This window comes from Pan troglodytes, chromosome 18 (assembly GCF_028858775.2).
Source record: "Pan troglodytes isolate AG18354 chromosome 18, NHGRI_mPanTro3-v2.0_pri, whole genome shotgun sequence".
Lineage (NCBI taxonomy): Eukaryota > Metazoa > Chordata > Mammalia > Primates > Hominidae > Pan > Pan troglodytes.
In genome coordinates this window covers 78,630,767-78,654,661 of record NC_072416.2, presented here as the reverse complement: position 1 = coordinate 78,654,661, position 23,895 = coordinate 78,630,767, and the positions used below count along the sequence as shown (strand labels likewise).

Here is a 23,895-nt window from a genome sequence, read left to right as displayed (position 1 = left end):
ATCATGGGGGTGTGGGTTCTCCCATCCTGTTCCTGTGATAGTGAGTTAGTTCTCACGAGATCTGATGGTTTTATAAGGGGCTTCCCCCTTCACTGGACACTCATTCTTCTCCTTCCTGCTGCCATGTGAAGAAGCACATGTTTGCTTTCCCTTCTACGGTGGTTGTAAGTTTCTTGGGGCCTCCCCAGCCCTGCAGAACTGGGAGTCAATTAAACCTCTTTTCTTTATAAATTACCCAGTCTTGGACAATTCTTTACAGCAGCATTAAGAATGGACTAATACACAAGGGAACATGGGAGATGTAGTGTTCTGGGGTGTCCAGGGCACAGAACACAGCAGAAAAGGTTGAGGATGGATCCAGGTGGGGGAAGAACAAGGACTACTTATTTTGCTCACTGACTTCCTCCCTGAAGCCTTGCCTGCAATCTTACTTCTTTGTTCTTTGCTTGTATCACCCTATGTGTATGATGTTTTTCTTTCTCTTTCCTGATGGCCTGGGAGCTTTTTGAGGGTAAGAATGCTATCTTATTTCTACTTGGATGCTCAGCCTGGCACCTAAGGAATGTGTCAGGATATTAATCAAACGACAGGATAACTTGGGGCATCCATTCATTAGAGTTCATGGAGAAGCTAAGCAGGGCTCAACAAACTTTTTCTGTAGAAAACTAGGTAGCAAATATTTTAGTCTTTGCAGGCCATACCATCTTCATTGCAACCTCTCAACTCTGCCTTTGCAGAGTAGAAGCAACCATAGACAAAATGCAAATGAATAAGTATTTCTGTGTGCCAATAAAACTTTATTTACAAAATAGGCTGTGGGCCAAATCCATAGGTCATAGTTTGCTGACCCCTGGAACAAAGTCTCAAAACCATCAGAAAATGGTTTGTGTGTTGAGTCCATCATAAACATAGTCTTCTACCTATAGATACCACCATAAGCAGTGGTGTCTTCATTAAATCTTTTCGGTGAGGATCTGCCTCCACTTGATTTCTGCCCTAGGTATGACATAAGTTGAAGCAAATGTCCCAACTCAGTGTTAGCATACACCAGGGTAAACTTTGGTGGAGGCCTTTAACACACTTGAAGTGAGAAAATAAATAATTCAGTGTTGTACATAAATGATTGAAGCCAATCCCAGTAGTACATGTGCACGTGCACAAGTGTGTGTGTTGTGTTGTTTGTCTTGAGTGAAAGGGCAACATGAGAATTATGTGTGGACCATATGGGCACAGCCTGAAGGCATGCAATCTATCTCACAGTTAAGCCACCAGACTTTGAAGTGCATATGAGCCCTGGTCAAAACTTTAGACAATTTCAGATAGGAGCGGGATGAGGGGCCATCTTGTTTATGGAAATAAAGCCTGCCTGAATGAAGACAAACAGAGGCCATATATTCAGAGCTTGATATAGAAAGGAGTCAGCTTCTAACACTTACAGTTGGCAGAGACTCAAAGGCAGGCAGGGAAGTGGGAAAGCTTTATAGTAAAAAAAAAAACAAACGTGAAAGCTTTGGGTGTAGCCTGATTGGAGGCTGTGGCATGGGGAAGCTGGAGGCGGCTAACTAGAAGAAAGGCATACTATATGAAAGGCAACATATTTTTAGCTTTCTTTGGTTGGTTCTGAGTTGGAAGCAGAGCCAAAAATTAAGGAAGCTTTGTGTTACTGACCAAGCTTTTGTTTTGGGTTGATTGCTGCAGAGTTTGGGATTTCGCTTCCTGGGATGCTGCGGAGGTTGTGGATCAGTGTTCTATTATCATATATGGTCTGGTCGTTGTCTGTTTGTACGTTCATTCTCTCACATTATACTGGTTACTGCTGACTCTTTCCTGGCTCTGCCACCTCCTGGTTGATGTTAAAACAGGAAGAGCATCTTTGGGTCTGCATCAATTTACACAGGCCATGGTGACCTTTCCTAGTCCAGGCTCCATGCATGCAGCCATGCCAGTGAGGAGAGCAGGTGACTCAAAATGAATCTGTAGCTACCTGATTATCACAACACTCAGTGTCACCCAGAGAAGCTATGGCCCGATTCTCCGTAAAACCCAGCCTTTTCTATAAATCTCAAATTATTCCCTTAATGACTGATTTGGCTGTGTTCTCACCCAAATCTCATCTTGAATATCTCCCATAATTCGCATTGCTGTGGGAGGGACTGGTGGGAGATAACTGAATCGTGGTGGCAGTTTCCCCCATACTGTTTTCGTGGTAGTGAATAAGTCTCATGAGACCTGATGGTTTTACAAGGGGAAACCCCTTTCACTTGGCTCTCACTCTTCTGTTGTGTGCCACCACGTGAGATGTGCCTTTCACCTTCCTCCATGATTGTGAGGCCACATGGAACTGTAAGTCCATTAAACTTCTTTCTTTTGTAAATTGCCCAGTCTCCAGGTACGTCTTTATCAGCGGTGTGAAAATGGACTAATACAATGACCTCATCCTTAGCATCCTTTAATCTCCTTTCACATCCTTTCCAGGTCACCCTGTTAGGTGGACCCACCCAGATCACATTTGAATTCTTCTCTGGTTTCTGTTTATTTCCTTTGCTTATGATTTTTCTCATTATAGTTTTATCATCATAAGGGACAGCCTGAAGCCAGGATGTCCCATTATAGAGTGCACCCGATGAACACAGGGATACCACCCAGGCTGAAACAGACGTAGGCAGGTTCCTTCTGTGTTCCAAATTTTTCTCTCATGAGTGGTTAAAAGATTGCAAACCTTTTCACAGGTCTGTCTGTTTTCTCTTCTTGCTTCAGTTCTTCTTTTTCTACAATGTTTATCTTTCTTTCCTCAACATTTAGCTGGATTGTCCAGTTTGTCATAAATTTGCCAAATTACTGGATGCCTTTCTCTTCTTCTAAAATAAAATATACAACCCTCTGAATTTTATTTCTATCATTGCTTCTCTCTCAACGGACACTACCTTCTTGCCTGTGAAGCAAATAAGCCCTGCAGGCAGTTCATTTTTTGTGTCTGTACATTTGCTCACCTGAGTAAAATGATACAATTCTTTTTCATAGACTTGCAGATCTCTGGAGCAGAAAGGGATCTCTGAGGTCAGGGAGGCTAATATTCTCCAAATGTGGTACGTAGTTCCCTGGGAGTATGCAAGATGCTGTTAGCTAAGCATTTCAAATAATTCTAGTTGTTTTATATTTACTTAAATCTTATTAGTAAAAATATATGATGGGTACATTAAACTGCATGAGTTCATAAATATTGTCTAGGATAAGGCTGAAGCAGATGGTGCCTTGGAAACTGATTGTACTCAGTACATATGAATTAGAAGTGTTGTCAGGTAATACCTGGATATGACACCTATCATGAAAATAGTCTGTAGACATACAGATCTGCTCCAATATCCTCAGTGTGACACATGAGGAAACTGAGGCTCTGGACACGGAAATGGTTTTTCCAAGACATCAGCTTTACACAAGCAGGACTAGGGTTATATCGTCACTGCCCAGATTCCCAGTGTTCTTTTATTCAGTTTTCAAAGATCTCTTTTTGGCAACTGTGAGTTCAACTCAAGAATGGATACCATGATCAAGCCCTCAGAAGGCCCCTCTGGGATGAATTTTCAAAAGCACAAGAAATTGGACAAAAGCCTATTCTATCTACATGGCGAATTACCTGAAAAAGTTTCATTTTCAAAGACAAAAACTGGCCATTTACTTGATCTAGAACAACTGAAACTTCACTGGATAACAAGGTAAATGAATGCATCACACTGTTCACCAAAGTGGAGGCCTACAAGCTGCTGGTTGCTCCCAGTAATGGGAGATTCGGAAGGCAGTTAATGGGTTAGTATAGTTTTTATTGTGAAAGCAAACTAAATTAAACTGATAGTTTTAATTAAATTTGAATTGGCTGTGATTTTACTCAGTTTTAAAGGCCACTTGAGACACTAGCATTGCACTTAAAATCTAGTGTTGTAATTAGTGACATCTACATTTATTATAATGGTTACGGCACTTTATTGAATTTATTCAGGAGTAAACAAAAGCTCAGCATCTAAAGAGCTTGTATTCCAGGATAGGTTGGCTTTGGAAGCCTGTTTTGTCTCTGTTAGAACATCAGGTGATGATGCTGATCTTGAAACAGGAGGTTTATGGTTTAGCCATCTAGCCACAGGCTCGGACCTTGGGCTACCTCAAGGCTGAGCCATCCGCAAACATTGTAATTATACTTTTGCTGTGATCTTTGTCTGGAAAATCCAAATTTGGTGCATGTTAAGCATCCCCCACTATCCCAATACCTCTGGATTTCAAGGTCCATGTAATGGACTGAATGTTTTTGTTCCCTCCAAATTCATATGTTGGAACCCTACCTCCCAATGGGTTGTTGGAACCATAACTCCCAATGGAATATTGGAACCCTACCTCCCAATGGGATGTTGGAACCCTGCCTCCCAGTGGGATGGTATTAGGAGGAAGGGCCTTTGGGAGGTGCTTGGGTTTAGATGAAGTCATGAGGCAGAGCCCCCATAATGGGATTAGTGTCTTTCTAAGAAGACAAAGAGACTAGAGCTAATTCTCTGCCATGAGAGGATAGAGCAAAGCGTCATCTACAAGCCAGGAAGAGGGCCTACACCAGGAACCCAATTGGCTGGCACCTTGATCCTGCACTTCCCAGTCTTCAGAACTGTGAGAAATAAATTTCTGTTGTCTAAGCCACCTAGTATTTCCTGTTATAGCTTCTCAAACTAGAATAGTCCACCACAAGTCTAGATTTGGAGACAGTCAAGCAGCTATTAATTTGATCTGGAAATCTGAAGAGCTGCAAGGTAGTCCCAGAAAATGTTTGCAAGGGAAGCTGCTGGCTTCCTGGGAGGGCAGTGTCTTGGTGGCTCCATTTTTATCAGTTCCAGGCAAAATTAGAATCTGAAACAATGGTTCTCATCACTTTGGTGTGTGCAGTATCACCTGAGAGAGGGGCTTGTTAAAAAGAATCTCCAGGGCCTCATTTTGAGAAATTCTCATTTAGGATGTGGAAGGTAGGAAAAAGACAAATTAACTGCTTTTTCCTGCTATACTCTCGCTCTCAACACAGAAAAGTTCTGATACTGGATGTGTAGTTTTTTTTTCCTACACATCAATTCAATTCTCCAACAGACATCAACTGGATGTCCTACAATTCAATTTAATTTGGGCACTCTCTACCTGGACTTTGAGTCAGATACCACAGGTTAAGGGCTGAGTCCCACAAAACTGTCCCCCATTTCGGGGGCCTCTTCATCTTCTGTCCAACTGGCTGTCAATTTGAGGTTCCCTTGATTCTCTTGTCAGGTTTGATCATTTGTTAGAGTGACTCGCAGAACTCAGTAAAGTGCTTTGCTTACATTTACTGATTTATTACAAAGCATCTGGATGAACAGTTAGATGAAAGAGATGGCATAGGGGAAGGTATATGGCAAGGGGTGCAGTGCTTTAATGCCCTCTCCTGGCATGCCACCCTCCTATCACTGTGACGTGTTCAGCAGCCTGGGATCTCTGAAGCTTGTAGCTCAGGGATTTTTAAGGAAGTTTCATCACCTAGGCACGATTACTTACTATCTCAATCTCCAGCCTCTCTCCTCCTCCAGGAGGATGAAGCATGGGGCTGGAAGCTCTGAGTCTCTAATCATGGGTTGGTCTTTCTGGTGACCAGCCCCCACCCAGACACTCACCAGTAGTCACCTCATTAGAACAAAAGACTCTCCTACCACCCAGGAATTTCCAAGGGATTTGGGAGGTCTTTGTTAGAAACCAGGTCAAAGACCAAATATGGAATAAAAGATTCTCCTAGCACCCTGATTGCTCAGGAAATTTCGGGGCTTTAGGAGCTCTGTGCCAGGAACCAGGGGCAGAGACCAAATATATATTTCATATTGTATCACAACATCATGGTAGGTGCATGGGCAAAACTTCTTTTTGCAAAACTCTAGTCTGAAGCATTAATTCAGTCTAGTGGAATCCTCAAAAAAAATCAGCTGAGAAACAGGAATAGGAGTACCTTCTCAAAACAGGAACAGGAATCCCTTCTCAGAGGGTCACCATGTTCTATACTTTGTTGGGAGGTCCATATGAGGACAGTCTGTTAAAAATTATTTGATGAGAGTGAGATTAAAGCATGAACTATATTTTAATCACATATGACTAAATACTTATAAAAATAATACAGGATGATATAACGTAAAAAATGAATTACTCTTAGTCCATTTAATCCCTCTTCCCAGAGGCAGCAGTTCACTGTTTGGTATGTTATTCGTCCGGATCTTTCCCTCTTTGTTTATAAGCATAGATACTTCCCTAGTAGATTTTCCCTCATTTTGTTCTGACTTCTGAGGGATTTTTTCTACTTTGTCTTTTAATGGTCTTGGGTTATTCCTTTGACATAACATCCCATTCTTATTTTATGGATATAAATACTTTCCCAATGTCTTCAAAATAGTGTTTAGTTTTTTTCCCTCTTTTTGGGGGTACTATCTCTGGTTTTCTCTGTTAGCACATTTCTTGCTTATCTTGGTCTTTCTCTGGCAAGCTGCAGCCATTTCTCAAATGCCTGTTGATTCTCACTCATTCATATGTAAGAACAAGGCAATAGGAAGCTTAGGGATGGTTGATGAATGAGTTTCTCTGTAGGTACAATGGGCTGGAATCTGGACATTTTGCTTTGGGTCCCCTACTGCCAGCATGCAGAGTGCTTTCCTCAGGGATGTCCACATTTACACTCACCCTAGCTGCCCCAACTTTCTCCATTTTTTCAATTTCTGTGTAAGAAGACTCCATGTTGCTCTTGTTTTTTTCTTGCGGTTGTCTTTATTGCAGGCAAACACCTGCTTTTAGGACATTCTGAACATGCAGGGAGGGAAGCTTCTCCTCCGCAGGCAGAACTCAATTAACCCCACTTTCCTCCTTCCTGTTCTCATTTCCATCCTGGTGTTCAGGAGTTCCAAGCCTCACTGGAGTTTTCTTCTTTTGAGACTGAATGGTCAAAACTCAGTATTTTTCAAGACAGTGACACATGTACTTACTAAAATTAAAAGAAGTTGAATGTTAACAAACAACAAATATTAGGAAAACAAACCTGGGTACTTCAGTAGTGACCAAGACTTGGGACACTGCCACATTATTCAGATGAATTTCAGGCTTGAATCTGTGTCTGTAAAGAAGAGTGAGCTTTGATTAAAGCTGACACAAATCTGAATTGTTTCCACCTGAGTCCTTCAATTCAAACCCATATTCTTGGAATCTATGGAACCTGAGATTACTTAATAAGAATCAACAAAACAATCAAATTACAAAGAAAAATCCCAAACACGATGAACATGGACACAACAGGAAAAAGTTAGATGTAATTTCTTTTTAATCAATACAAATAAAATTACTCTTATTCTTATTGTCAGTGTAGATCTGTGGAGAATTGAACACCAATTTCTGAATTCCACTATTTTGTTCACAATAGTTATAATAGTAAAAAGTATTCAGATCTTGATAGGGCCTTATAGATTAATTGGAACACACTCCTAATTGTATAGAGAGGGAAATGAAGGAAACCATATTGGAAAGAGGTTAAAAATTTAGGCTTTAGGCTGGGTGCGGTGGCTCATGCCTGTAATCCCAGCACTTTGGGAGGCTGAGGCGGGTGGATCACCTGAGATCAAGAGTTTGAGACCAGCGTGACCAACATGGTGAAACCGCATCTCTACTAAAAAAAAAAAGACAAAAATTAGCTAGGCATGGTGGCAGATGCCTGTAATCCCAGCTACTTGGGAGGCTGAGGCAGGAGAATCGCTTGAACTCAGAGGCAGAGGTTGCAGTAAGCTGAGATTGCAACACTGCACTCCAGCCTGGGTAACAGAGCGAGACTCTGTCTCAATTTAAAAAAAAAAAAAATTGGGCTTTAAATTTAGGTAGACCTGATTTCTCATCTGCTTTGGCCTGGAGGTGACACCATTTCTTCTGCTCAGAGTCTACTAGTCAGAACTGATCACATGACCCTATCCTAACTGCAGGACAGTTTGGAAAATGTGGGACTGTACATAGACTATTTGGTGAACACTAACTCTCTTTGCAGAATCACCACCATTATTATCAGATTCAAAGAGATGAGTACCTGTTGTTTAGGTTTATGGTAACTTTTGTTTAGGCCTACAGTTATTGGTGGAATTAGGACTAGAAGAAAGATAAGAGGTTTGAGCCACAGTTGAGGGCCCTATTTGTAAAAGCCTTTCAGTTTACATGTGGTGAAACTTAGGTTCCCAGAGACGGAGCAAGCTTTTCAAGATGTGGGATGAATTTTAGGAGCAGAAATGAATCTTGCTCTTTTTGCTCTTTTTACTTAACCACACTACCTCTTTCTCCTCTCCTGAAGATTTCTGTACTACCATTTCACAATTATTTCTGTGATGTTTTTCCTCCAAATTACTGAATTGTTTATTATCACCTAGAAAGAATAAGTCTTTCAATGAAATGTATGAGCATGTAAATTTTATGATAATGAGAAACATTTCCTCCTAAAACTAGGATTGAGCATCTGGAAACATAAAACACACATTAAAATGACTGAAGAGACCCCCTCCCCCAAGTCAAAGTAATTAAAGTTTCGTTGCAAAGATTTGTGTGAAGATCAGGAAATGCTTAAGTTCCGTAATAACGAAGTCTTGTCGTAATGACAAAAGGGTCTTCTAACATGGAAATGCCATTGATACTTCATTGTGGAAGAGCATTCTTCTAGAACTATGATTGTGAACTATGAGGTATCCATAAAATTATGTGAAGTAGGTAGGCACTATCTCCAAACTGTGTTGGACTTCCATTTTGGTGGACTAAAAATGGCCTCAGATTCTTTGACATATTTCCCATTGAGGCGTGGGGTCCCATTGAGAGGACTGACCCCATGGCTTCTTTGACCAACAAAATAATGTAGAGGTGACACTGTGCCAGTTTCCAGGCCCAGGCTTAGGTAACCTCCACTTCCTGTCTTTCAAAATACTTGTTCTGGGAAACTTAAGCCTTCACATTGACAGGCTCAAGAGTATGTGGAGAGAGAGGGGTTTTACTATAACTAGCTTTCCAATCATTCCCGCCAAGCACCAGATGTGCCCGGGAAGAAATCATCTTGGAAGTAGATGGAGATGGAGTAGATGGAGACATCCTGGTTGTCCTACCTAAGTCTAGAGGATCAGAGACAAACTGCCTGGCTATGCTGTTTTTGAATTCCTAGCCATCAAAACTGTGAGCAAAATAAAATGATTGTTTAAGCTGGGACCTGCTGGGGTGCCTTGTTACACAGCAATTGGTAACTGATACAACTGTCCCATATGGTTCCTACCTGGTTATGAGGGCAAGCTTGGTTTTCAATCTCACCTCCATGACTTAGAATCCATGTGACCTCAGCCTGATTACTTAAATTCTCCCTGTTTCAGTTTCTTCCTCTATAAAATTAGGATACTGAGATTTACCTCATAAGATAGTTGCGAGGACTAAACACATGAATTACTGTAAAGTTCTTAGCACATTATTCAATGAATATTTATTTAATAGTTTTATTTGTTTTTTGAGGCTCTACTGTGTGCCAGGTACTGTTCTAGGCTCTAGAGGTTTGTGTCAAAAAAATAGGCAAAAAGTGATCCCCCCGCCATCTTGAAATTAATTTCCAGTTAAATGTTATTATTCTATGTACATTTAAAATAAACAGATAAGTAAAATCCAGAACTCACAGAATCCAGGGCCTTTCTACATCTGTAGAACTCAACATACATCAGTCAAATATGTGTTTCCTTACCACAATTCTGCACAGCCCCACCCCACTTTTTTATGTGAATAATGTTTGATTGTAGGGATGATGGTGACTTCTGGTGACAACCAAGAACAGGCTTCAGAAAGAAAGCAGCTGTGTAGCTATGGCCAAACTGAACTTCTTGAGTCAGTGTCCTCGCTTGTAAAATGGACAATTCTACTGAAGGAAATTGAAGGTCTTACCGACTCCATCCAAGGAATTGACAAGAGATCCGCAAGAAGGTTGCATAGAGTGAGGTAAGAGCCCATTTTCTGTTGATGAAGCTGAGGGGTTTAGAGCGCTGGGGCTGGTATTTTCTAAACTTCAAATTTGTATCTGTGGCCTAATATGGACAAGTTCAGGTTCAGGGGCAATAGGAAAGTGTATTTAAAATGTGACTTGGAAAAGATAAGGCAAGTGGCTGCCATGTTGCTGAGTTATTTGTATGTAGAACACAATGTTCCCATCAGTGGGAGGCTTCTCCCTGACTCTCACACTCACACGTCCAGCAAACATCACTCTCTCTCCATCTCTTTTTCAAATCCACATTCCTTTTCTACCATGACAGCCACTCTGATTGACTGTGGTCACTGATACTTCTGCTTGGAGCTTCATGCTCTTACCCATGAATACTTACTGTGCAACTGTCGAGTGCTGCACGTACACAGGTGACAGTAATGCACCAAGAGAGGCTTAATTGCACCAACGGAGGTTTTTTCAGGATTATGTGAGAGCTTGGGAAAGAGGATCTTCACCCAGACGAGGAGGCTCTGAACAGGGTTCAAGGGCAACTGTTGTTTCTGTCTCTCCAGTACCCCTTTCTTCTCTTTGCCGGTAATGAACCTCTTTCTTGTGAAGAATAAAGCCTGCATGTTCTGAGTGGGGCTGACTCAGAAACCCCTGGGAACAACAGTAGGCATGTGACCCACACCAATAAATGTCTCCCTGGGAATTTTATGACGTAGCCATTGGCAGAGACTCATTTAGCCAGGGTTGCTAATGGGATGGAGTGTAAATTTGGGGTGGCCACTGGCCATCTTTCTTATCATTTGGAGAAAGTCTGCCTGTGAATGGAACATATTCTAGAAAAGATGGAGAGACACTTCCCCACATCAATCTAAGGTCATTGAAGGTTTGTTGCAAAGATTTATGTCAAAATCAAAAAATATACTCTTATATTTTAGGGTGGATTTTAATAGCGTAATAGTGTAATAGTGTAACAGACTAGCATTGCTCTTCTGTTACAGTGAGAACACTGTCTTGAACTGCTGGGACATCTGCCTAAGAATGAAACCCAAGAACAGAGGAAAGCAGACCTAGGAGAAGGAGGGAAAGACAACGTCCCAATAATAGCATTCAAGCTTCTGGATCCAACCATGTCTGCTGCCGGACATTAGTCCTGGTACTTCTTGTTACATGATCCAGTGAATGGCTCCTCGTGCCCTCCTCTCCCCATATGTTTCCTCCTTTTTTTGCTTAAGGTAGTTTGAGGTAGATTTCCATTGTCTGCAAGTACAGAAAGATTTCTGGAGTAGATAGCACCTCAGCTGCATCTTGAAGGATGAATAGGAAATTCTCAGGAGAAACAGGGATGGAACTGAGGTGAGTAAGACTTTTTGGGCAGAAGGAACATATAAACAGCTTAGGGAGAAATATTCTAAGTGAAATATTTATATAAAATAACTATACGATGGGCATTTCCATGGGCTCAGGCTTCTCACTTAGAAAAATACTCTTGGCTCTCTATAGCTGTGAGTTCCACGTCTGTGGATTCAAACAACTGAGGATTGAAATATTGGGGGAAAAAGGATGGTTGTGTATGTACTGAATATTTGTGGATTTTTTGTCCTTGTCATTGTCCCCAAACAATACAGTATAGCAACTGTTTACATAGCATTGACACTGCATTGGGTATAAGTAATCTAGAGATGATTTAAAGTATGCAGGAGGATGTGCACAGGTTATATGCAAATCTATGTTTTTTAAATTATACTTTAAGTTCTGGGGTACATGTGCAGAACGTTCAGGTTTGTTACATAGGTATACACGTGCTATGGTGGTTTGCTGCACCCATCAACCCGTCATCTACCTTGGTATTTCTCCTAATGCTCTCTGTCCCCTAGCTCCCCACCCCCCGACAGGCCCCGGTGTGTGATGTCCCCCTCCCTGTGTCTATGTGTTCTCTTTGTTCAACTCCCACTTATGAGTGAGAACATGCAGTGTTTGGTTTTCTGTTCTTGTGTTAGTTTGCTGAGAGTGATGGTTTCCAGCTCCATCCATCTCCCTGTAAAGGACATGAACTCATCCTTTTTTATGGCTGCATAATACTATGCTATTTTATATCAGGGACTTGAGCAGCTGTGGAGTCTGGTATCCATGGCAGGGTCCTGGAACCAATCCCCAGTGGATACTGAGGGATGACTGTACAGCTATAGAGTGGCCAACATTCATTTGTAAACAGTACCCATGAGCCTGTGTCTTTCTGAGTGAAATCTGTGAGCAATAATGAATTGGGAAAATACTAGCTTGTTATGTAGATTCAGTTGCTTTCTGCTTTTATGAAGTTCTAAGTGTAGTAGTCACAGGATCAGCGACAGAAATGCTACCTTTAAGAAGAATTTCAATGTAATCTATTGGGGCATGCTCACAGAAGTTAGGAAATCAATCATGTTTACTTTGTGTTCTTATTTGTTTAGAATGGCTGATAAATAAGCTTTTTCTGTGTAATTGCTTATGAATAATGGAACTATTTTCAGTGGATCCCTGCCATTTTACAAAAAACAAACAAACAAAAAAACAAAAACAAATACTAATCAGTTTTTTTTTTTTTACCAATACTTATACTAAATGTAATGCACCTGAAATTAAAATGACTCATTTACATGGCTTGATCAGTGATGACTGAAGCCATAAGCAATTTGAATACATCACTCTCCTTCCTTCAAGTGAATCCTTTTTTCCTCTTCTCTCCTACTGAGTAGATTTACCCATCCTTTAATGCTCATTTCCAATTCTACTTGCTCCAAATAGTTGCTTCTGAATACTACAACAGAATCAAGCCCCAGAACGTATTCTCTTCTGAAAACATGCTTAAGTTTACGAAACACCCTAAGTACTACCTGTTGGCTCGTTATGAAATTAATTTGAATTACAACTGAAGTTGGGTTCAAGGTCTACTTGGATGTAGTGTGTGGGGCTTGGGGAGTTTAATCCCCATGTCTCATGTTTTGATTGCAGATCAGATTCTGTATATAACTCCCTAGGAATCCCATCAATATTCTTCAGCCCTTTATGAAAGGTGTTTCCAGGCATTGTAGTTTCTTGAGATGTTAATAAGTAATATGCAAAAATGGCTTTTTGATGAAATACAAATATGTTTGAGGGAAATTTTGCATTCAGTGGGTCTCCATAATGCAGGACTTATCAGAGCCTTTAATATACTTTTATTTCTTTCCAAAAGGCAGATATGGTACAAAGCACTTCACATATTATCTACTGGCCCATTTCCCATAGGAATACTAAATTCCTTGGTTTTCTAGGCAAAACTGTGTTTTTTTTTTCTGTCTTTGCTCACTAAGTGACTTCTAGAAATATCTTTCCATTGCAGATACCCATTTCACTTGGGCGGCAGAGTATCTCAGGCATCTAATTTTATAATAAGAAATGATTTTGACCCAAGAGACCATGCAGGTCTGCTGTGACCTTCCAGTTCTTGCTCTTTCTTTAAGATGTGTCAGCAATTAACATTGAAGGAATTTATTTCACTGAGTACTGTATGTTACAACTTCATCTACTAGAAAGGTCCTTTTTTCCTCCTCAAATCTTAGTCCAAAAAGAGGCCAACTGTTTTTGCCTGCTGAATACTTCCAGTCATATTTGAATATAAGAATAGTTTTTAAATATATAATTCACCACGCCTACCCCTACGTCTATGTATGCTAAGAGTTGTGCTCATTTTAAGGTGATTTCATGAAAAGTGATTTCTGTCCCTGTATTTCGAGATGCCTGGAAAGACTGTTCATATCCTCTTTCATCCTTAGAACTGGAAGCTCTGGGAGTCATGATGTAGTAAGGCTTTGAGCTTTGGAGCAAACCCAACTTGAATTTGAATACCCACTCTGTTTCTTACTAACCTTATGGGTTTGGGATAGTCTTTTACCTTTCTGAATCTCATTCTCTTCATCTACAAGATTAGTATGTTAGTACTGGCAACATAAAAAAATGGAGATGAATCTCCAAGCAAAGGATTTATTTTGGAATAATATATGAGAAGTAGGATTGCAATTTGAGAAACATAAACCAGAGCAGCCCCTAGATGTGTCTGAAGAACAAAGGGAAAGGCTGGGGTTGTACTGGAGGAAAGGAAGAAGGTTATGTAAATTATTTTGAAAGGAAATTCATTGGTGGCTTACAGGAGCTGGCAGGTTCTGACTGGTGAGCGGTAGCAGTTACTAGGTAAAATTTGCAGTCATAAAGTTGTAGCTGGCTGCTGTGGTTTTGGATTGGGCTGGCGAGATAATTCCTGGAGTAGGTGTTTGTGACCTGAGTGTTTTTCCCTCTGGCTCCCATACTCTATTTTAGTTGGGTGTGACCAAAATGACTCCATTTTGCATAATCAGTTTTCACAGCACCCACCCACCTCATCATAAAGTTGTGGTCTTCCTATGCGCTCATCTTTGCAAGCTGAAATACAAGATGATGGATATGGTTTGACTCGATGTCCCCACCCAAATCTCAGGTTGAATTGTAATCCCCACGTGTTGGGGGCGGGACCTGGTAAGAGGTAATTGGACACATGGGGGTGGTTTACCCCATGCTCTTCTCAGGAGAATGAGTGGGTTCTCACGAGATCTGATGGTTTAAAAGTGTGTGGCAGTTCCCCATTCTCTCTCTGTCTCTCTCCTGCCACCATGTATGATGTGCCTTGTTCTTCCTTTGCCTTCCACCATGACTGTAAGTTTTCTGAGGCCTCCCCAGCCATGTGGAACTGTGAGTCAATTAAAGCTATTTTTTAAATAAATTACCCAGTCTTAGGTAGTTCTTTATAGCAGTGTGAAAACGAACTAATGCAATCATCCAGTGCCAAGTTATTACCCCGAGTCCACCTGTTCCCCACATTGTTTGAAATTGTGCTTACATCTGCACATGAAACTTCTTTTTTCCATACCAGTGTGTCCTCTCTGTTCAATTCAGTACTCAGACCTTTCGTGGCTCTCTTATTGCCAGTTTTTTTGTACACATGATGTCCACAAGCTGTAGATATCATATAGATATTTCAGAATCTCTCAGGTCAATTATGGCCTGAGATAAAATCTTGTGTATTTTGCTGAAGTGAGTTAACACTGTCTGAAGCTGCGTCATATATTCTTTTCTAAGATGCACTTTGAAACAGCCTTAACTACAAAAACAACAACAACAACAAAACAATTGAAATGTATTTTCTTAGTCTTTATCCAAAGTGACACAAACCAATTCCTAATCTGATCCATTTTTTTTTTGTTTTGAGAAATTTATTATAGCTTTCATTATGGAAAAATTCAAACACACAAAATAGAGATAATATAATAAAGTCTTACGTGCCCAGCACCCAGCCTCAACAATGGCCGATTTGTAAGCAATCTTGTTTCATTTAGATCTTCTACTTCTTCCTCACCATTAAATTATTTTGGGACAAAGCTGAGACATCTCATCATTTCATCTATGACTATTTTAATATGTACATTTCTAAATGATAAAGGCATCTTGTAAGTATATAATTAAAACGCAAGCATCACAACTAAAGATTAAAAAGAATTTTGTAATATGTGAACCATTTTGAATGGAGGAAAAAGACAAAAAAGTGTGTAGGAGTTGAGGTTAATTACTGAGACTCTGTGGACTGATAAAATAATGACCTGAAAGCCTTGAACAATGTATGATCTTGATCTTCACCCCCATCTGCAGATTAGAAGAATCTGGAAAATTCTAAATCTTGAAAAGAAAAGAAGTAACGTCTATGGAGGGACCACGTAGTATTTCCGAGCCTGTGGATGGGGTATGTGGTTTGTGCCCACCCCACCCCCAGCAAAGGTTACAGGGAGCTGAACATTTCTGGAGACTTATAGACATACTTGCTGGGTTCCCCTGAGCTGCAGTTATTTTTTTTTAAGTGGGGTCTTGCTCTGTTGCCCAGGCTGGGGTGCAGCGGCATGTTCACAGCTCACTGAAGCCTTGACATTCCTGGCTCAAGCGATCCTCCTGTCTCAGCCTCCTGAGTAGCTGGGACCACAGGCAAGCACTACCACACCTGGCTAATTTTATTTATTTTTTATAGAGATAGGGGTCTCACTATGTTGCCCAGGCTGGCCTTGAACTCCTGGGCTCAAGCAATCCTCTCACCTTGGCCTCACAGAGCGCTGGGACTACAGGTGTGAGCCACCGCACCCAGCCTGAGCTGCAACTTTTGACCCTCTCTCCAATGTTAGTCATCACTGTATCATGGATAGAAGGTGATTTCTTCTATTTTAGAATCAATAGGGTTGCTGCAGTATGGATTTTAGACTCAAATGGGAGAACTGGTATGTTTATGATATTATTATTCCTCCAGGAACTAGCAACAAGGTAAAAAGGAAGCTCTTCAAAATATGTCCTAAGTGTGCTACTGAGGACCAGTAAGTATACCCAAGTGGCAACATTTCCTATCAAAACGTGGCAGAATTTCTTTTTTTAGAAAAGTGCTAAGTTAATTAGCACCTTATAGGACCTTGTTATGGCTCAGAACGACTTTACATCTGTTGATAATTTAATCATTATAAATGTGACACAAGGAAATTGAGCTTCACGTTCTGTTACATAATGTAAATTGACAGTCAGTGAATGCTGCTCAATAGCTTGATGTTATTAATAAGGTTGTTTCTTAAGCTCATAACAAATATCAAGTTGTTTTCTCAGTAGGTTAAGAAAATAGATTCAACACTTGACAGTTTTGAGATGTGACATTGCCCAGGGCATGTCTGTTATGCTTTCAGAATTTGTAGGCTGCTGATAGAGATCATATGGGCGCTGATCTCTGTTCGAGGTCAGGAAGGTTCTAGAAGCACATCCTATAGGGCAGGACAAAGAGCCCTCCAGCCACTGCTCTCCCAGACTGTCTTTAGCTATTGACAAGGGGTGAGGGAAGGGTCCTGTTCTGCTCACAAGGACTTCTGCCTGGGAAGTGTGGGGATACATCTGAGGTCTCACCATGTGGTGTGAAGGAAGGAGTGCTTTGTGAACAAAGCCACAGGCTGGCCTCCTCCTGTGCACCCACAGCCTTTCATAATCAGGTCCTGGGATCCTCTCTGATCAGAACATTTTGAGAGACACCCCTGGGCCTGGTGTCCCAGAAGAGCAGCACAGGGAGGGAAGGAACGTACAATGCCAAAACAGCATGAACCACATCCCCACTCTGAGTGCCAGCCCAGGCAACTGGTGCAAACTCACGGAGTCAGCCTGCATGGCCAGCTCTGTGCTGCCTTGGGAGGGCACCTTGTCTCTTTCTCTTCCCACAATGTTGTCCTTAATCCTCAATGTTGCGTGGAGCCATTGGCTTCTCTCGATCCATCATTACATTTTTTTCCGTTCAGATATCCCATTGTAGGTAAATGAGGCAAGGCTCCCCACCTCTTCTAGGTGGGGTAGAAGTGTGCTCAGAGTTAGTACAAAACCAAAATTGACAAGCAAATGAAAACCAAAAACAAGTCAACAACAAAAACACAGAGAAGGCAAGGGCTTTAGGTTAGCAGCAAGGATCATAACAGCAAAAGATTTGGGTTGGATGGAACAGAAAGATTGTCCGGTTTTGCAGGCTTCTCAGGGGACTCAGTGATGGAGACTGAAGGAGTCTTAGGGAAAGGATCTGACATCAGGAGGACTGGACCTGCAGAGGGGGTATCTGAGCCCAGAGCACTCCATTTTTGGAGAGTGGGGATTGGAGCACCTGCCCTGGTGGATGGAGGTTCCCAACTGAAATACTGGGGGCAGAAAGCCTTAGGGAGGTGACAGGTAAACCTCTAAGAGGCCAGCATGGGGCTGACTCTGGCAGCCCAAGGAAAGGGACAGGACCCCGAGGGGGTCCTGGACACTGATTACCATGGAAGCAAATGTGTCCACAGCTTGGTCGTAAGGTGGGAAGGGTAAGTCAATCGCGAAGCACGTGTGAGGTGTGGCTGCTAAGTGATCAAACGATGGAAAATGGACTGCAAATCTAGCTGGTTTTGTGTTCTCGAATAAGAAATTGCCTAATTTGAACTATATGTTTTTTTTTCTTCTTAGTACATAAATACATGGTAATGATAGAAAACCAGAAACTTTCATGATAAAAATAAAGAAAATATAAACAAAATCCCCCTCAAATTTCTAGTATATACAGATAAATCACTATTGTAACTTGATATAGGTTCTTTCTCTCCCTCTTTCTTTCTTCCTTCCCTTTTTTATCTCCTCTCATTGGGCATGTGTGTAAATATATATATGTGTATATATATATATATAAATAAATAAATATAATATAAACATATACTACATTTCATTTTGTATCATAATTTTCTTCCTTAATATTGAAGACACCTTTTTATGTGTCTGCACATTATTTTTGATAGCTGAATAGTATTCACTGTGTTAGTGTATTCAGTCTTCATTGTCTAACAGTTGACATGATGCTCTAATATTTTTTTGCTCAGGACAGCAGGACATTGGGGGATTATATTCCCTGAGGTGTACCTCTAAAGTAGTGAGCCTGTGAGGTCTACTGGGGAAGAAATGAGGAAGGCTTCCAGAGACATAGACTCGGAGTGGGAAGGAAACGTGGTTGAGGTTTTGGAAAATTTTGATCTAGTTTCATTTTGTGTCATTTATAACCACCTCACCCTTGGGTGGTTCAGCCTCTATGTGACAGTGGCTAGGAATCTTCTGTGTCTGAAAGCCACCGATGAGCTTATGAAATATCCATCTGATATGGTTTGACTGTGTCCCCACCCAAATTTCATCTTGAATTGCAGCTCCCATTATCCCCATGCGTCAAGGGAGGAACCAGGTGGGAGGTAATTGAATCGTGGGGGTGGTCACCCCCATGCTGCTGTTCTTGTCATAGTGAGTGAGTCTCACAAGATATGATGGTTTCATCAAGGGCAGTTCCTCTGCACATCCTCTCTTGCCTGCTGCCATGTAAGACTTGACTTTGCTCTTCCTTCACTTTCTGCCATGGTTGTGAGGCCTCCCCAGCCATGCTGAACTGAGTCATTTAAACCTCTTCCCTTTGTAAATTACCCAGTCTTGGGTATGTCTTTATTAGCAGTATGAGAACAGACTAATACACCATCGTAAAATATTTTTCTATGCAATGATCCAGAATCTGCTTTAGAACATGAGATCTGGAGTCTGACAGACTGAGTCTACAGTCCTGGACAAACGTCCTAACCTTTCAGGCCGTCAGTTTTCCACATCTGTAAAATAGGTATGATAAAAGAATGTGCCTCAGACAGTTGCTAGGAATATTAAACAAGATAAGGCATGTGAAGCATGTGACAGAGCTCAATAAATCTCAGCCATGATCACAATAATGGCTGTATGTTATCACAACACAGCATATATTTGGCCCCTGCTATGTGATAGCCCCGTGGCACATAAAGGTGCTGCCTGTGTCATGGCCTCTCAGTCTACTCTTGTTGACCCTAATTCCCTTGTTTTTCAGAGGATAGCAGTTCATGTCCTTCACCCCACCCAGCTCTCTTCCCTCCATTCTTACCCATTTTGAATGGCTTTAAGATCTTCTCTTCATCTTCTCCATCCCCTCTGCAGCTCTCCAAAGACCTGCTTTAGTGACATGATGCCCAGTAGGTTCCTCATTGAGTATACAGGGGTCTTCCCTTCCTAGAGCCTCTATTCCATTTCAGCCTCAGGAGACATAGGTGGAGGAACGTCTCTGTGCAGATGAATTCTGTTTAAAAAGAAGCAAATGTGAAACATAAGGTGTTTTGATGTTCAATATCACTTGCTTCCTGCTTCCGTCTTACGGACACATTTTGATGGAATTATCAGTATAAGAACATTCTGAAAGTGGAAATTACACACTGAACTTCTTGAGGGCAGAGACTGTACCTTGCTCTTTTTTATTTTTTATTTTTTATTTTTTGTCTCTCTAGCTCAGGGAAGGCACTATTATATTTACTGTGTATCAAGCTCTTACTAGGTGCCAGCTGCCATACAAAGTACCTTAAATGCACTTTAAATTTTCCAGTAACCCCATGAAGTAAGTTATTTTACCATTACCACTTGAACTGTTGGGGAAACTTGGAACTCAGAGAGATTAGGCAAAATATTCAAAGTCACACAGTTGTTAAGGTTTGGGATTTTAGCAGGCCAATAAATAAGAATATTTTCCTGTTATCACAAATTCAAAATTAATTGACAGATAGATATAGGAGTGAAACAGATAAAGTCTAAAATATTGCCTTTAGTATTTTAAAGCTGGCTAGAAAATATGGTCATAGATTTATGGCCAGCGGGGCTTGTTGATGCCTTCTTCTTATTTCTTTCCTTCTCATGAGTTAAGATTTTATGAAAGGCCAACCAAGGTACAAAAGAAAGTTACAGATTGAAGAGCAGGTGACTGCCCCACATTGATTTGGGTAAGGGGTGGGACATGGGGAGTGGGAAAGAGAGGGGTCGGCTGTGGAGACAAAAGGATATGAATTATTATTCATATTTCCAAAGAAAGTTTATAATTTACATGATTTCCACTTAAATAAATAGATCATCTTATTCCATTTTGAGCTTATTTGCATTAAGTAGATTGGCTTTACCTAAATAGATTGGCTTTACCTAATCACCAAGCACGGACCAATAAGCCCCCACTTTCCGAGCTCACTCCTTTATGGGCAGCACAAGAAGCTGAGACCCTTATCCACAGAAGATTCTTTGCCAAGGAGACACAATTCCAGGGGAAGGAGTGTCCTCCACCAATCCTCCATGCAGACTTGGACCCAAACCCTTCTGACTTCAGGGTGTTTCTATTTTTCAAAAGGCTTCTCTGTTTCTCAATAGTTGGTTTACTGAATGACTTTGATTTCCTCTTCAGAATATGTTAGAAATGAAATTACAAAAAAAAAAAATCTTCTTTGGAGACTTTTTCACACATCAGGACTTTTAAGAAAATTTAAATACTTAGTATATCTTTGATTGGCAGAATTCCTGCTCTTCACACAATGTGTAACTGTGCCAGCAACCCAAACTGTTTTGACAATGCATGTAACTGGAGCTACTTGCTAAAAACTATTAAGTGATCAACAAGGTTAACAGATTTTCTAGGTTTTCCTTTTCTGACAAGCCATCTTGTCCAGCTTGCTTTCTTTCTCTCATTGGAATAGATTAGACAGAATGGTGTCTCATCTCTAATTAAATTCTCATCTTTGCCCAACTGTTTCAAAGGGCAACTGTCTTAAACCTTTGAACTTTATTTGTAATACAAAACTTCAATTAGATAACGGACAATAATTAGCAGATCTTTTATCTTTGGGTATAATTAAATCTTTAGGAAGGGACATTTTAATCAATGAAATGTAATGACAAGTTCATAAATTAATTAATCCCACCAATGGAGACTTGGCAGTAATCAATGGATCTTTAAAGAGGGGCAGGGTGAGGGGACATAGCTGTGGGAATAGAGATGCTCAGTTCAGTTTGGTGTAAAGATTCTCATTTATTAAGGATTAGCTGGCTCAAAGGATGATCTATTTATTTAAGGGGAAATCATGTAAAATATTAACTTTTAATGGGAGGGAAACCTTCTTCTTGCAAGTTTTTGCTTTTGAAACTTTCTTGTTAGAGATCTCAACTAAGATTAGAGCTGCCAATGTATATTCATACCCTCCTGAAACTGCTTGCCCATATACTGATTGGGTAGCTAGACTGAATTAGAGAGAAAGCAAAACCGAAGTTGACCACCAGTGGATGTTTCAAGTATTTTCGTCTAAAACAGGAGTTAGCAAACTTTGATCTGCTTGCCAAATCTGGCCCATTGCCTATTTCTGTAGATAAAGTTTTATTAGAACACAGCCACACCCATTTGTTTCTGTGTTGTCCATCACCATTTCATATTTCACAGGCAGAGTCAAATAAATACCCAGAGAGACTATGTGATCCACAGAGGCTCAAATGTATACTATCTGACCCTTTTTTTGGAAAATATTTGTCAGTCCCTGCTCTAAAACATTGAGGAGTTTGGTAAAATCTAAAGTCAATATAGCACTATGTAGACAGAGTTTATTGTAAGACTATGAGTTAAGTACTTAAAATATGAGGTTCTGTGGCTGTAATAGCCTCCTAATCAGGTTCCTGGTATTCACGTTTGCCCCATCTATCTGGGCAAAAAGAAAGGGAAGACTGATTTGTATGGCAGTGGAGTGGGGAAAACTGGAACATGCAAAGGCCCTGTGGCAGAAGGGCATGCAGCTCATTAAAGGGGTAGATGGAAGGTCCCAATAGCTTAGAGAGCAGAGTGAGAGGGACAGGCTGGGTTTATTGGCCAGAGGTTCAGCAGATCAACTAGTACCCAAAAGCCCATTATATTAGTTTCACTGCATAAATCCAACTACTTCTCCTTTCCTCAATTTACAGCCTTTCAAGAACTTCACATCTCTGTAAGATAAAATCCCACAGCCTTAGCTGGGAGCCAGAGCAAGCTTGTTTGGGGCAGGGGAGGGAGTTTTGGAGGTTGGAGGGTGACAGGAAAGAGGAACTTGGAGATGGGAGAGCTGGTGGAGTTTGCAGGGATCCCTCCCATCTCTGCCTCTGTCTTCACATGGCTTCTCCTCTGTCTGTGTCCAATCTCCCTCTTCTTTTTCTTCGAAGAACACCAATCATTGGATTGAGGGCCCATCCTAAATCCAGAATGATTTCACATTGAGATCCTTAATTATATCTGCAGAGACCCTTATTTTCAAATAAGATCTCATTCATAGGCACTGGAGGGTTAGGATATGGACATATATTTTTGGGGGTCATAATTTAACCCTCCACCAAACAGAGGATACATGATCTGCTTTTTCATTTAAGACCAATGCATGCTTTCTTTGGGTAAAAGATTGGACCAAAAAGGCACAAGTATGGAACCAGGGGAGTCCGCTGAGAGGTGGCGGCAACCTTCCAGATGCAAAATGACAAATACTGCTTCAACACAGTGGCTGTGTGGCAGGCAGGGTTTGGGGTAGGTAGGAGTCACTGCTTAGTTGGGATCTATCTATGGCCTGTGAGAAATTAACCAAGGTGGGTCTTTTGCAGACTCGGATGATTTTTTTCTATCCTCCCACCTCCTTTGAAAGGGTATGCAAAGAGAAGGGCTCAGAAGATCAAGGAGACACTAGCTTAGGGAAGGATTAGACCCAGCACATGGAAGATGCTCAATATATGCTCAACATAGCTGGTAGAATAAACGCAAGCAGGGGAATTATTCAGCATAGTTCTTCTCTGACTGTGTTTGCTTTGGGGCAAGGTTGCAGGTCTCCCTTTTCCAAGATGTTTTGAAAAATAATAATACCCATTTGAATGGGGCTTAGAGTTCCTTGGCAGGAAGACATTGAACTCTTGCAAATATTACTATTATTTCTGGAGCCAAATTTAGCAAGGACGGCTCTGCCTTTAATTACTGGTTGATGCTGAGTTGTACAGGCAAATGATTACATGCACAATTAGTTGTTCCCACAAGTAGCCAATTATGGGAACGATTATTTAAGAAAATTGTGGCTCCTGCTGAAGGGACTTTACATCGTAGCCCCAAAATACATTTCCGTATAAAAGTTCCTTTATTGCTTGTATTATTATTTTTTCCTATCTCCTGGGCTGCAAGAGAAACAGCCCTTGTGGTCTCATTTGTGGGGAGAGAGAACTGTAGAAAACCTGGCCTTTGGGGTACTGTGAGACTCAACAAAGAGTGGAGTTTGGAGTTGGAAGCTCTCCTAGGTCTCCCTCCAGAGACCATGTCTTAACCCCAAAGATGGAATCTGGAAAAAAATTTAGGATTCTGGATGGTTGATAAGGGAATCTCCTAGAGGCATGCAGTGACCTACAACTCAGCCCTATGTGACTGTTAACTCAATTTTTGCTTGTGCCTATCAATA

The 23,895-nt window shown here is 41.0% G+C and overlaps 1 long non-coding RNA gene across 1 annotated transcript in view; it reads left to right on the top strand.

Annotated features, from left to right (window-relative positions):
* The window catches only part of LOC104002686 (uncharacterized), a 53,273-nt gene extending 38,490 nt beyond the window's left edge, over window positions 1-14,783 (top strand). The window contains exons 3-4 of the long non-coding RNA XR_675071.5: window positions 9,825-10,020; window positions 11,011-14,783. This is a non-coding gene — a long non-coding RNA (uncharacterized LOC104002686). The remainder of the gene's footprint in view (window positions 1-9,824; window positions 10,021-11,010) is intronic.
* The last annotated feature ends 9,112 nt before the right edge of the window (window positions 14,784-23,895 follow it).